Below are 13593 nucleotides of genomic sequence, written 5' to 3'. Positions count from 1 at the left end.
CGCGCGGGCCGCTGGGAAATGTAGTTCCGGCCGCGCCGAGATCGCTCCGCGCGCGGAGGGGCGCGGGAAGACTGAGCTACTGCGCATGCGCTCCTCGAGAAGCTTCTGCTGCTCAAGTGGAGTCATTAGGTGACCTTTCTCTCCCAACTTCTCTGTTTTCTGTTTTAGAACAAAATTGTGGCTTATATAATAGATCAATGGTGTTAAAATGCTTACTAGTGAAATCGTGACCAACCGTTTTCTTTAAAAAACACACGAACGATTGTGAACAGATAAAATGTGTGAAAACAGGTATTATCTGAGGACATGTAAAGCTTTTTCTCCTTTCCCCATCAGCCTAAGATCACCTGTAGTCCGACGAACCTGTATTCCCACAGAATCACCTTTATGATTCTGACCCTGGCCTGCAGTGAGCGAGGCCATACAGCGGAATAACCTCAGGAGACAAAGGAATGGAGTTATGAGATTTTAAGGAAGGGTTTAGGTAGGTGAAATGTCAGTGAAACTGTTCTGATAGGGTCAAAAGCAATTATAGGGCCGCGTGTAAAGAGTTCAACATTAGGTCTGGACTGCAAAGGTCTTGGTAACTTGGGAACTACAAATTAAGGTAGATATTAAATGATGTATCCAGGAACCCCTGTGCCAGTTGTGAGATATGAGGCTGGTTCTCTATATCAAAGAGACCAGCCAAGAGAGGGGCATTTCATTCTTACTGATACATTTTCAAAGAACAAAGTGTCTCATAGTCTGATTTTAGAGTACAAAGTTTCTCATTGAGCAAATAAGAAACCAGTAGTTATCAAAGTCACTTTGACTTGGTGCCGTATTTCTTTGGTAGAGATATTGTCCCTTGTTACTGTTTAAGCTGACTTTAATGTGTGTGTGATATTTAAGCCCAGCAGACATTTAATTTCTCGTCGGAGGTCCGTTTTTGCCAGTCTAAATGAGCACATGACATTATGTTCATAGGTGGTATTAGATACGACTGTTATAGTTTTTGCATTTTCACAAAGTGCACTTGTTCCAACTAAATTTGGGGCTTGTAAAAGAAAGTTGCGAACAGGAGGGACCTACCATGATGATCTCCCCAAAAGCCACAGGTAAGTTAACCATTTCTAAATCCCTTAAATGTCTAGGAGAGGGTTGCATTTAAAAGATTTTCCTAGGGGCTTCCCTCTGGGCGCAGTGGTTGAGAGTCCGTCTGCCGATGCAGGGGACACGGGTTCGTGCCCCGGTCCGGGAAGATCCCACATGCCGCGGAGCAGCTGGGCCCGTGAGCCATGGCCGCTGAGCCTGCGCGTCCGGAGCCTGTTCTCCACAACGGGAGAGGCCACACAGTGAGAGGCCCGCGTACCGCAAAAAAAAAAAAAACAATTTTCCTAGTCTGCTGGTAAAAGTTCAATAGAAACGCACTGTCATAGGTTGCCGTTGGGAGTTTTCCAGTTAAGCTCTTGGTAAACAGCAGCACGTATGTGCCTAGAGCCCAAATGTGCTCATGCCCTTCATTTCGGTAATTGTTGAGGGGATGGTCTTTTCCATTTAAGATATTCTAATAGGTATGTAGTGATATTGCATTATGATTTTTTTTTTTTTTTTTTTTGCGGTACGCGGGCCTCTCACTGTTGTGGCCTCTCCCGTTGCAGAGCACAGGCTCCAGACGCGCAGGCTCAGCGGCCATGGCTCACGGGCCCAGCTGCTCCGCGGCATGTGGGATCTTCCCGGACCGGGGCACGAACCCGCGTCCCCTGCATCGGCAGGCAGACTCTCAACCACTGCGCCACCAGGGAAGCCCTGCATTGTGATATTTTTAAAAAATATGTATTTATTTATTTGGTTGCACCAGGTCTTAGTTGCGGCAGGTGGGTTCCTTAGTTGCAGCTTCAGGGCTCCTTAATTGTGGCATGCATGTGGCATCTAGTTCCCTGACCAGGGATCGAACCCAGGCCCCCTGCATTCGGAGCAGGGAGTCTCTTATTCACTGCACCACCAGGGAAGTCCCCTGCATTGTAATCTTAATTTGCATTAACCTAATGACTAATAACGTAATAATGTTGAGCATCTTTTTATGTGTTCCTTTGCCATCGGTATGTCTTCACTGGTAGTGTCTGTTAAGACCTTCTGTCTGTTATTTAAATGAGTTATTTATTTTCTTATCGAATTTTGAAAATTGTTTATTTATTCTGGGTACAAGTCCTTAACAGATATGTGATTTGCAAATATTTTCTCCCAGTCTATGGCTTTTCTTTCCATTTTCTTAAAATTGTCTTTCAAAGGGAAGTTCTTACATTTGATGAAGTCTAATTTATCAATTTTTTTTTTTTTGGTGGTGGTGTATCTAAGCAAGATTACAAATATTCTTCTTTGTTTTCTTCTGAAAGTTTTAAAATTAGGTTTTAATTTTAGGTCTATGGTCCATTTAGAATTCATTTTTGTATATGATGTGAGGTATGCATATGTATATACCATTGTTCCAGGACCAGCTGCTGAAAAGAATAGTTTTCATTTGAATTGCCTTTGCACCTTTGTCAAATACCAGTTGTCCATATTCGTGTAGGTCTGTTTCTGAACTTTCAGTTATATTCTACTGATGAATTTATCTATCTTGACACCAGTACCACACCATCTTGATTACTGTAGTTTTGCAATAAGTCTTGAAATCAAATAGTGTTAGTCTTTCAGCTTTATCTTCTTGTTTATCTAATTGTTGTAGGTGTTTAACTTATCTCAACAACATTTTGTAGTTTTCACTGTCAGATGTTATCTTGTATCTTGTATTTTATATCTTGTTATCTTATATATCTCGTCAGATTAATTGCTAAGTATTTCATATTTTTTGATGGTATTGTAATTGGTATGATTTCTCAAATTTCAATTTCTGATTGTTCATTATTATTACAGAAATAAAATAGATTTTTCTCTAGCTTTATTGAAATATAATTGACAAATAAAAATTGTATACATTTAGGTGTGCCACATGATGTTTCGATATTATTACACATTGTGAAAAGATTACCACAATCAAACTAATTAAGATATCTGTCAACTCACAGAGTTACCATTTTGGGTGTGTGCATGGTGAGAACACTTAAGATCTACTCTCTTAGCAAATTTCAAGTATACAATACATTATTGTTAACTATAGTCACCATGCTATCTGTTAGGTCTCCAGAACTTACTCATCGTATAACTGGAAGTTTGTACCCTTGGACCAACATCTCCTCATTTCCCCCACCCCCACAGCCCATGGTAGCCACCATTCTGCTCTCTGTTTCAACGAGTTCATCTTTTTTAGATTCCACACATGAGATCATGTGGTATTTATCCTTATGTGTTTGGCTTATTTCACTTAGCATAATGTCCTCCACGTTCATCCACATTGCTGTAAATGGCAGGATTTCCTTCTTTTCTAAGGTGGAAGAGTATTCCACTGTGTATGTGTACCATATTGTCTTTATCCAGTCATCTGTCAACAGACATTTAGGTTGTTTCCATGTCTTGGTTATCATAATAATGGTGCAATGAACACTGGAGTGCATATATCTCTTTGAGATACAGATTTTATTTCCTTCGCATATATACCCAGAAGATATATGCTAGATCGTATGGTAGTTCTATTTTTAATTTTTTGAGGAATCGCCATACTATTTTCCACAGTGACTGTATCAATTCACATTCCCACCAAAAGTGCACAAGGGTTCCCTTTTCTCCGCATACTTGCCAGCCCCTATTATTTCTTATCTTTTTTATAATAGCCATCTTAACAGGGGTAAGGTGATATTTCACTGTGGTTTTGCTTTGCATTTCCCTGATGATTAATGACATTAAGCACCTTTTCATATAACTGTTGGCCATTTGTATGTTTTCTTTGGAAAAATAAGGTCAGGTCCTTTGCTCATTTTTAGATTATTTGGTTTTGTGCTATTGAGTTGTATGAGTTCCTTATATATTTGTATGTTAATCTCTCTTTAAAGAGATTTGGTTTATGGTTTACAAATATTTTCTTCCCTTCTGTAGGTTGCCTTTTTGTTTTGTTGATAGTTTCCTTTGCTGTGGCAGAAACTTTTTAGTTTGATGCAGTTCACTTGTTTATTTTTGCTTTTGTTGTCTGTGCTTTTGGTGTCATATCCAAAAATATCATTGCCAAGACCAATGTCAATGAGCTTTTCCCCTACATTTTCTTCTATTAGTTTTTCAGTTTCAGGATTTACATTTAAGTCTTTAATTTAGTTTCAGTTAATTTTTGTGTATACAGTAAGATAAGGGTCCAATTTTATTTTTTGCATGTGAATATCCTGTTTTCCCAACACCATATATTGAAGAGACTATTCTTTCCCCATTGTGTGTTCTTGATGCCTATGTCAAAGATTAGTTGTTGATATATGGGTGGTTTTATTTCTAGGCTTTCAATACTGTTCTGTTGGTCTATCTGTTTTTATGCCGGTACTACATTGTTTTGATTACTATAGCTTTGTAATATAACTTTAAATCAGGAATTGTGATGTCTTCAGCTTTTGTTCCTCTTTCTCAAGATTTCTTTGGCTATTCAGTGGCTTTTGTGGTTCCATAGGAATTTTAGGATTGTTTGTTCTATTTCATGAAAATGCCATTGGGATTTTGATAGAGATTATAATTAAATCTGTAGATCATTTAAGGACATTTTAACAATATTATTCTTACAATCTATGAACAGACCAGTGGGGGTGTCCTATTTGTGGGGGTCTGCATGTGAGGTGTCCCAGGGGGCTGGTGGGCAGGCCTCCTGGTGGAGTCTGCCAGTCAATAGGATCCTCAGCCCTTTGTTGAGTCTGGGTCCTGGTTTCTGTAATTCCCATCTCTCTTCCCTGCACCCAGCCTCTCCCCTATCTAGCCATGTCAAATACCTTGGGATTCTGGGTAGGCAAGAAAGAAGTGGACCTCTTAGGCAGCGTTCAGCATGGCTTGGGTGGACCAGCTCATTCACTACCTCTCACTTACCCCCATGGGAGAAATTATGGTCCAAGGGGGTTTCTCTTGGTACTAAGCTGTGCCACCTTGGGGGAGTGGTGATGTGGGTAAAGTGAAACTGTTCTTACCATCTTCAGTCCATCTATTCTTGGATTTTTTTGTTCAGTGGTGTGCTAGAACCTCTCTGCTGGACCCCTGGACTCCCACAAAGATAGTCTCATCCATGGATGAAGATGATGGTAGAAAACTCCTATTCTGCCATCTTGCTGACCCGACAGCTGAAATACAATGATTTCTGTAAATTGATCTTGTATCTTGCAACTTTGCTGAATTCATTTTTTAGTTCTTTTTTTTTTTTTACACTTTTTTTACTCTTTAGTTCTAGTACCTTTTTGGAGATTCCCTTAGATCATCTGCATAGATAAGCTTGTTGTCTATGAATAAAGACAGTTTTTCTGCTTCTTTTGCAATCTGAATACTTTTTATTTATTTATTTTTAAAGACTTTGCACATTCCACTGACTCTTTTTTTTGGTTGCACCAAGTCTTAGTTGTGGCAGGCAGGCTCCTTAGTTGTGGCTCGCAGGCTCCTTCGTTGTGGCTCGTGGGCTCCTTAATTGTGGCTCATGGGCTCCTTAGTTGTGGCATGCATGTGGGATCTAGTTCCCTGACCAGGGATCAAACCCAGGCCCCCTGCATTTGGAGTGTGAAGTCATCCACTGCACCACCAAGCAAGTCCCCTGAATACCTTTTATTTCTTTCCTTGGTTTATTGAACTAGTTAGAAGCTCCAAAATAATCTTGACTATATGTGGTGAGAATGAACATTCTTGACTTGTTTCTGACTTTAAAGGGAAAGTATTCAGTCTTCCATCATGAAGTATAATGTTAGCTGTAGGTTTTAACTGCTTTGTTAATTTTCAGATTTGGGACTTCCTGAGACACGTTGACTTTTTGACCCCGTATTTGACTATAACCAGGGAACAGGAGCACTGATATTTGTTATTGACCCCCAGGATGATTAGCCCTGCCCAGGCTCCACCTCACAATGACCAGAGCCCACAGAATGAACATGGACATACACTTCCAGTGGATGGTCTATCAGGTGACCACAAAATTGAAACCCAGAGAGCAGACAATGACGTTGCAGACACTGAATTAAAAAAAATTCACCTCAGCTCTTATTTGACAAGCATATATGATCGTTCAATATATGAAGCTTTTTATTTTTATATTTTTAGGTTTTTTTAATCTTTTTAATAAGTCTACAAATAATAAATGCTGGAGAGGGTGTGGAGAAAAGGGAACCCTGCTACACTGTTGGTGGGGATGTAAATGGGTGCAGCCATTATGGAGAACAGTATGGAGGTTCCTTAAAAAACTAAAAATACAGTTGCCGTAGGATCCAGCAATTCCACTCCTGGGCATATACCCAGACAAAACTCTAATTCGAAAAGATACAGGCACCCCTGTATTATGTAAAGAAGCCATCAGCCTAGAAAATGATTTTCTCCCTGGATTTTATACATTAATAAGAAAAAAGCAAATACTTTTTATGTTTTCAATGGGATTTATTTATATTTAAGTAAAAGTAGCAAATGTTAACATAAGTTATTTCCTTAAGAATATTTATTTTGTACAACCACATTGTTATCAAGCAACATTTATGGAATGTTCCTGGGTCCACAGTGCTGGACTTTTTAACCATCATAATCATCCTCCTTTCCAAGTTTGAACATGGCCTTGTGCACTGAAGAAGCATGGCTTGACATTGTACAGTTGTCACGTGTGACAACCTGATATCAAACGAGAGGCCTGTTGATAAAGAATGTTTTATCTTTTATTCATTTACAAAATGGTATTTGTATATATGTGTGATTACTAAACCCATATGATTTTGTTTTCAATTATTTTCTCTTCTGATACTATGAAAACAAATCAGTTAAAACTAAGCAATGTAGCAGTGTGATGTTTTGTATTACACATGCATATTTAATATACTTTGGGCAATAAAAAGAAGCATGTAAACAAACAAACATGAAAAAAGATTTTTTAAAAAGTTGATGCATTGTTTTAGCAATCACGAAAACTTGGGTTTATTTCTTTTTCAGGAGCACAGTGGAATAGTTTAATATTCAAATAAAAAGGTCTTGCTGTTCTAATTTTTTCAGATTCTTATTTTATACAATTTTATGTAACAGAATAATCCTGTAATCTTATTGCCAAAACTCTGTTACTTCATTAGATATGATTATCAGATTTTAGGCTGATTTTGCTGCTGTCATGTTTGTGAACATTGATTATTTCACTGTTTACTTTTCCAAACATGTGCTTATACTAAAGATCCAAAAGCTAAAATGGAGAGTCATTGGTAATAATAAACGTACAGGGATTGATTAGGACAATGATGAATCTTTGGGGTTAAAGTTTTTGTTGCTAGGGTAAGAGCTCTGATTGTCCTGTTAGTTTAGCTGTACAAAGGACCACTTTGGGGTGGGAAAGTGCATATTTCCAAGAAACCATATTGCATGCTCATGGGCCTGCTAGAAATTCTCTGGTTTGATGCCTCACTGGTACTGAGGGTGAAATCTACATGCAGCTTCTTCACAAGCTTGTGCTCCATCAGGGCGGCCCAACAATGTCGCAGGTTTCTCCCAGCCTGTCACTCACTGCACCTGTCCCTGTGCTCACTGCCAGGGAGGCTGCAGAGTCTCCAGCAAAATCCAATGTTAGATTTACTACTGAAGGTTCTTTTGTTTCAGGTAACTATAATACCTATAAAAAGCAAGTAAAAAAAAAAAACAGAGCAAATTTATGTTAGAGTTCTTATAGTATTTTTAACAGTTTTTAGGTTACAATAATATGTTATAATAACAGTATGAGTTATTTATCTTTGTGTCAACTACAAATTTTTGCTTAAAAATACAAAATTGTTAATAAGAACAATTATTGTTGAGGTGACTTAGGAATTATTTTATGATCTATTCAGAAGAATTCCAGCATAGATAACAACTAAAATATTTAACATATATTTTTATCTCACAAGACTTTTAAAAAACTCAAACACACAAAGGAAAATTAATGATCCCCACATACGCATCTTAAAATATTATCAACAATTCTGTTTGTCACTCTTTGGTAACACTTATTGATTGTTTAAGTATCAGGAAATTTCCCAAATCTGCCTTGCCTCTGTCATATATATATCTTCTTTATCCATTCATCTATCAATGAACACTTGGGGTGCTTCCATATATTGGCTATTATAAATAATGCTGCAATTAACATAAGGGGTGCATATATCCTTTCAAAATAGTGTTTTTGTTTTCTTTGGAAAAATATCCAGAAGTTGAATTGCTGGATTTTATGGTAGTTCTATTTTTAATTATTTCAGGACTCTCCTTACTGTTTTGCATAGTGGTTGCACCAATTTACATTCCTACTGACAGTGTATGATGGTTCCCTTTTCTCCACAATTTGTTATTTGTTGTCTTTTTGACAACAGCTATTCTGGTAGGTGTGAGGTTATCACTCATTGTGGTTTTGATTTGAGTTTCCCTGATGATTAGTGATGTTGAGCATCTTTTCATGTGCCTGTTGGCCATCTGTATGTCTTCTTTGGAAAAATGTGTGTTCAGGTCCTCTACCCATTTTTTTTAAACATCTTTATTGGAGTATAATTGCTTTACAATGGTGTGTTAGTTTCTGCTTTATAACAAAGCGAATCAGCTATCCATATACATATATCCCCATATCTCCTCCCTCTTGCATCTCCCTCCCATCCTCCCTATCCCACCCCTCTAGGTGGTCACAAAGCACCGAGCTGATCTCCCTGTGCTATGTGGCTGCTTCCCACTAGCTACCTGTTTTACATTTGGTAGTGTGTATATGTCCATGCCACTCTCTCACTTCGTCCCAGCTTCCCCTTCCCCTTCCCGTGTCCTCAGGTCCATTCTCTACATGTGCATCTTTATTCCTGTCCTGCCCCTAGGTTCATCAGAACCTTTTTTTTTTTTTTAGGTTCCATATATATGTGTTAGCATATGGTATTTGTTTTCCTCTTTCTGACTTACTTCACTCTGTATGACAGACTCTGGGTCCATCCACCTCACTACAAATAACTCAATTTCATTTCTTTTTATGGCTGAGTAATATTCTGTTGTATATATGTGCCACATCTTTATCCATTCATCTGTCGATGGACACTTAGGTTGCTTCCATGTTCTGGCTATTGTAAGTAGAGCTGCAATGAACATTGCGGTACATGACTCTTTTGAATTATGGTTTTCTCAGGGTATATGCCCAGTAGTGAGATTGCTGGGTCCTATGGTAGTTCTAATTTTAGTTTTTTAAGGAACCTCCATACTGTTCTCCATAGTGGCTGTATCAATTTACATTCCCACCAACAGTGCAAGAGGGTTTCCTTTTCCCCACACCCTCTCTAGCATTTATTGTTTGTAGATTTTTTTGATGATGGCCATTCTGACTGGTGTGAGGTGATACCTCATTATAGTTTTGATTTGCATTTCTCTAATGATTAGTGATGTTGAGCATTCTTTCATGTGTTTGTTGGCAATCTGTATGTCTTCTTTTGAGAAATGTCTGTTTAGGTCTTCTGCCCATTTTTGGATTGGGTTGTTTGTTTCTTTGATATTGAGCTGCATGAGCTGCTTATAAATTTTAGAGATTAATCCTTTGTCAGTTGCTTCATTTGCAAATATATTCTCCCATTCTGAGGGTTGTCTTTTGGTCTTGTTTATGGTTTCCTTTGCTGTGCAAAAGCTTTTAAGTTTCACTAGGTCCCATTTGTTTATTTTTGTTTTTATTTCCATTTCTCTAGGAGGTGGGTCAAAAAGGATCTTGCTATGATGTATGTCATAGAGTGTTCTGCCTATGTTTTCCTCTGTAGAGTTTGATAGTGTCTGGCCTTACATTTAGGTCTTTAATCCATTTTGAGTTTATTTTTGTGTATGGTGTTAGGGAGTGTTCTAATTTCATTGTTTTATATGTAGCTGTCCAGTTTTCCCAGCACCACTTATTGAACAGGCTGTCTTTTCTCCATTGTATATTCTTGCCTCCTTTATCAAAAATAAGGTGACCATATGTGTGTGGGCTTATCTCTGGGCTTGCTATCCTGTTCCATTGATCTATATTTCTGTTTTTGTGCCAGTACTATACTGCCTTGACTATTGTAGCTTTGTAGTATAGTCTGAAGTCCAGGAGCCTGATTCCTCCAGCTCCGTTTTTCTTTCTCAAGATTGCTTTGGCTATTCAGGGTCTTTTGTGTTTCCATACAAATTGTGAAATTTTTTGTTCTGTGAAAAATGCCATTGGTAGTTTCATAGGGATTGCATTGAATTTGTAGGTTGCTTTGGGTAGCATGGTCATTTTCACAGTGTTGACCCTTCCAGTACAGGAACATGGTATATCTCTCCATCTATTTGTATCATCTTTAATTTCTTTCATCAGTGTCTTATAGTTTTCTGCATACAGGTCTTTTGTCTCCTTAGGTAGGTTTATTCCTTGGTATTTTATTCTTTTTGTTGCATTGGTAAATGGGAGTGTTTCCTTGATTTCTCTTTCAGATTTTTCATCATTAGTGTACAGGAATGGAAGAGATTTCTGTGCATTAATTTTGTATCCTGCTACTTTACCAAATTCATTGATTAGCTCTAGTAGTTTTCTGGTAGCATCTTTAGGATTCCCTATGTATAGTATCATGCTCTACCCACTTTTTAATTGGGTTGTGTGTTTTTTTACTGTTTGATTGTATGAGTTCTCTGTATATTTTGGATATTAACTCCTTATTGAGTATGTCATTTACAAATATTCTTCTCCCATTCATTAGGCTGCCTTTTTGTTGATAGTTTCCTTCATTCTTCCTTTTTTTTTCTTTTTCTGTTCTTTTCTTTGCTCTTCTTTTGCCTCTCTTCCCATGTGATTTGCTGACTCTCTTTAGAGTTACATTTGGATTCCTTTCTCTTTTTTGTGTGTGTATGTATTATAGATTTTTGCTTTTAGTTACCATGAGGTTTATATATTGTATATATACATGTGATTATTTTAAGCTGATAGTCTCTGAAGTTCAAACACATTCTAACAACCCTGCATTTTTACTTCCTCCCCAGCATGTGTCATGTTTCTGACATCATATTTACATCTTTTTGTTTTGTGTACCCCTTAACTACTTATTGTGGATATAGATGATTTTGTCCTTTAACTTTCCTACTAGCTTTGTAAGTGGTGGATATACTACCTTTACTGTATGTTTGCCCTTACCAGTGAGATTTTTTCCTTTTGTAATTTTATATTTCTAGTTGTGGTCTTTCTTTTACACTTAGAGAAGTCCCTTTAACATTTCTTGTAAATGTTAGTGCAGTTTAGTGGTGCTAAACTCTTTTAGATTTTGATTGTCTGGGAAGCTCTTTATCTCTCCTTCAAATCTCAATGAAAGCCTTGCTGAGTGGAGTATTCTTGATTCAGGTTTCTCTTTTCATCACTTTGACTATATCATGCCACTCCCTTCTGGCCTGCAAAGTTTCTGCTGAAAAGTTGGCTGACAGTGTTATGGAAGTTCCCTTGTGTACAACTAGTTAGTTTTCCGTAGCTGCTTTTAAGATTCTCTCCTTATCTTTAACTTTTGTCATTTCAGTTATAATGTGTCCTGGTGTGGACCTGTTTGGGGTCATCTTGTTTGGGACTTTCTATGCTACCTGGACATGGAAGTCTGTTTCCTTTCCTAGATTAGGGAAATTTTCAGTTATTATTGCTTCAAAAAAGTTCTCTCCCTCTTTCTCTCTCTCTTCTCCTTCTGGGACCCCAACAATGTGAATGTTAGTATGTTTAATGTTGTCTCAGAAGTCTTTTAAACTGTCCTCATTTTTTTTTTATTCCTTTTTTTTTTCTCTTCAGCTTGGGTGATTTCCACCTCTCTGTCTTTCAGTTTGCTGTATCATCTAATCTACTGTTGATTCCTTCTAGTGTATTTTTCATTTAAGTTATTTTATTCTTCAGCTCTGTTTGGTTCTTCTTTATATTTTCTAAGTCTTTGTTAAACTTCTCACTGTGTTCATCCATTCTTCTCCCAAGTTTGTTGAGCATCTTTATGATGATTACCTTGAACTCTTTATCAGGTAGGTATATTGCTTATCTCCACTTCACTTAGTTCTTCTTTGGGTGTTTTATCTTGTTTCTTCCTTTGTCACCTCATTTTGCCTAATTCTCTTTGTTATTTGTATGGTATGTAACCTAATGGTAGGTTGGTTACATTTCATGATCTTGGAGAAGTGGCCCTTTGTAGGAGTCATTCTGTGGGGCCCAGCAGCACACTCCCCTCTGGTCACCAGAACTATATGCTATAGGGATGCCCCCATGTGGGCTGAGTGGGCCCTCTGTTGTGTTGGGGCTGACTACTGTGGGTGCCCTGGTACACAGGACTGGCCTCTGGTCCAGTTGGCTGCCAATCCCTACCTCCTACAGAAGCTACCAGCTGTTGGTGGGTGGGGCCACATCCTGGCACAGCTGGCTGCATGGCCTGGGGAGTCCTGGGGATGGTGCTGGCCCACTGTTGGGTGAGGCAGGATCCTGGCAATTCTGGCTGCAGGCCCAGGGTGTCCCAGGTCAGCTGGCTGCAAGACCCAGTGGGTCCTGGGGCTTGTGCCAGCCCACTGGTGTGTGGTGCAGGGACCTGGCATGCTGGCTGTGGGGCTTGGGGCTCCCAGTGCGGGTTCTGGCCTGCTAGTGGGTGGGGCCAGGCCCCTGTTCAACCTGAGGGTGTCCCAGGACTAGGGGTGACTGGCTGGTGGGCAGGTAAGCCCCAGCACTAATAGGCTAGAGGGAGGACTCCAAAATGGTGCTTACCAGTACCAGTGTCCTCATGGTAGAATGAGCTCCCAAAAGTGGCTGCTGCCAGTGTCTATATCTCCAGGGGAGTTCCAGTTGCCTCCTGCCTATCCTGGAGGCTGTCCAAGGTCAGCAAGTGAGTCTGACCCAGGCTTCTTTCAGATTGTTGCCTCTGAGCTAGGACTTGGAGCATCTGAGATTCTGTACCTGCCCTTCAAGAACGGAGTCTCTAATTCCTACAGCCCTCTGGCTCTCCTGAACGCAAGCCCTGATTTCAGAGCTAGATGTTCCGGGAGCTTACCTTCCTGGTGCAGGACCCTAGGGTTGGGAAGCTTGAAATGGGTCTTGGACCCCTCACTCCTTGGGAAGAACCTCTGCAATTGTGATTATCCTCCTCTTTGTGGGTCACCTACCCGGGGATGTGGGTCTTGACTGTACCACAACTCCGCCACTCCTACCCTTCTTGTTCTGGTTCCTTCATTATATCGTTAGTTGTAGAAGGCCTTTTCTGCTAGTCTTCAGGTTGTTCTCATAGACAGTTGCTCTGTAAACAATTGTAGTTTTGGTGTGCCCCGTGGGAGGAGGTGAGCTCAGGGTCTTCCTACCCTGCCATCTTGGTGACCAGGAAATCATTTAGATCAGGATTTCTAAACTTTGACAGAACTGACATTTGAACTGGGTAATTATTTTGTTGTGGGGGCTGTCCTATATATTGTTGGATGTATAGCAGCGTTCCGGGCTCCTGTCCACTAGATGCCAGTAGTATCGCCCAGTTGTGACAACCCAAAATATCTGTGTTTTCAAACCCC

General features: G+C 39.4%; 1 protein-coding gene across 4 annotated transcripts in view; it reads right to left on the bottom strand.

Moving 5' to 3' along the window:
* Positions 1-5415: 5415 nt before the first annotated feature.
* Positions 5416-13593, bottom strand: part of BEND6 (BEN domain containing 6) — a 53151-nt gene continuing 44973 nt past the window's right edge. For 3 of the 4 annotated variants that reach the window (XM_067753512.1, XM_067753511.1, XM_067753514.1), the window contains one exon: positions 5419-7717. The gene's annotated coding sequence lies outside the window, so the exon portion shown is untranslated. Of the gene's footprint in view, positions 7718-13593 lie in introns of all 4 variants that reach the window. The other variant, XM_067753510.1, reaches the window with a different exon arrangement.

Source organism: Pseudorca crassidens, chromosome 10, assembly GCF_039906515.1.
Source record: "Pseudorca crassidens isolate mPseCra1 chromosome 10, mPseCra1.hap1, whole genome shotgun sequence".
In the NCBI taxonomy this organism is placed as follows: domain Eukaryota; kingdom Metazoa; phylum Chordata; class Mammalia; order Artiodactyla; family Delphinidae; genus Pseudorca; species Pseudorca crassidens.
Note: the sequence above shows the minus strand (reverse complement) of the source record. Positions and strands in the feature narration are given on the sequence as shown.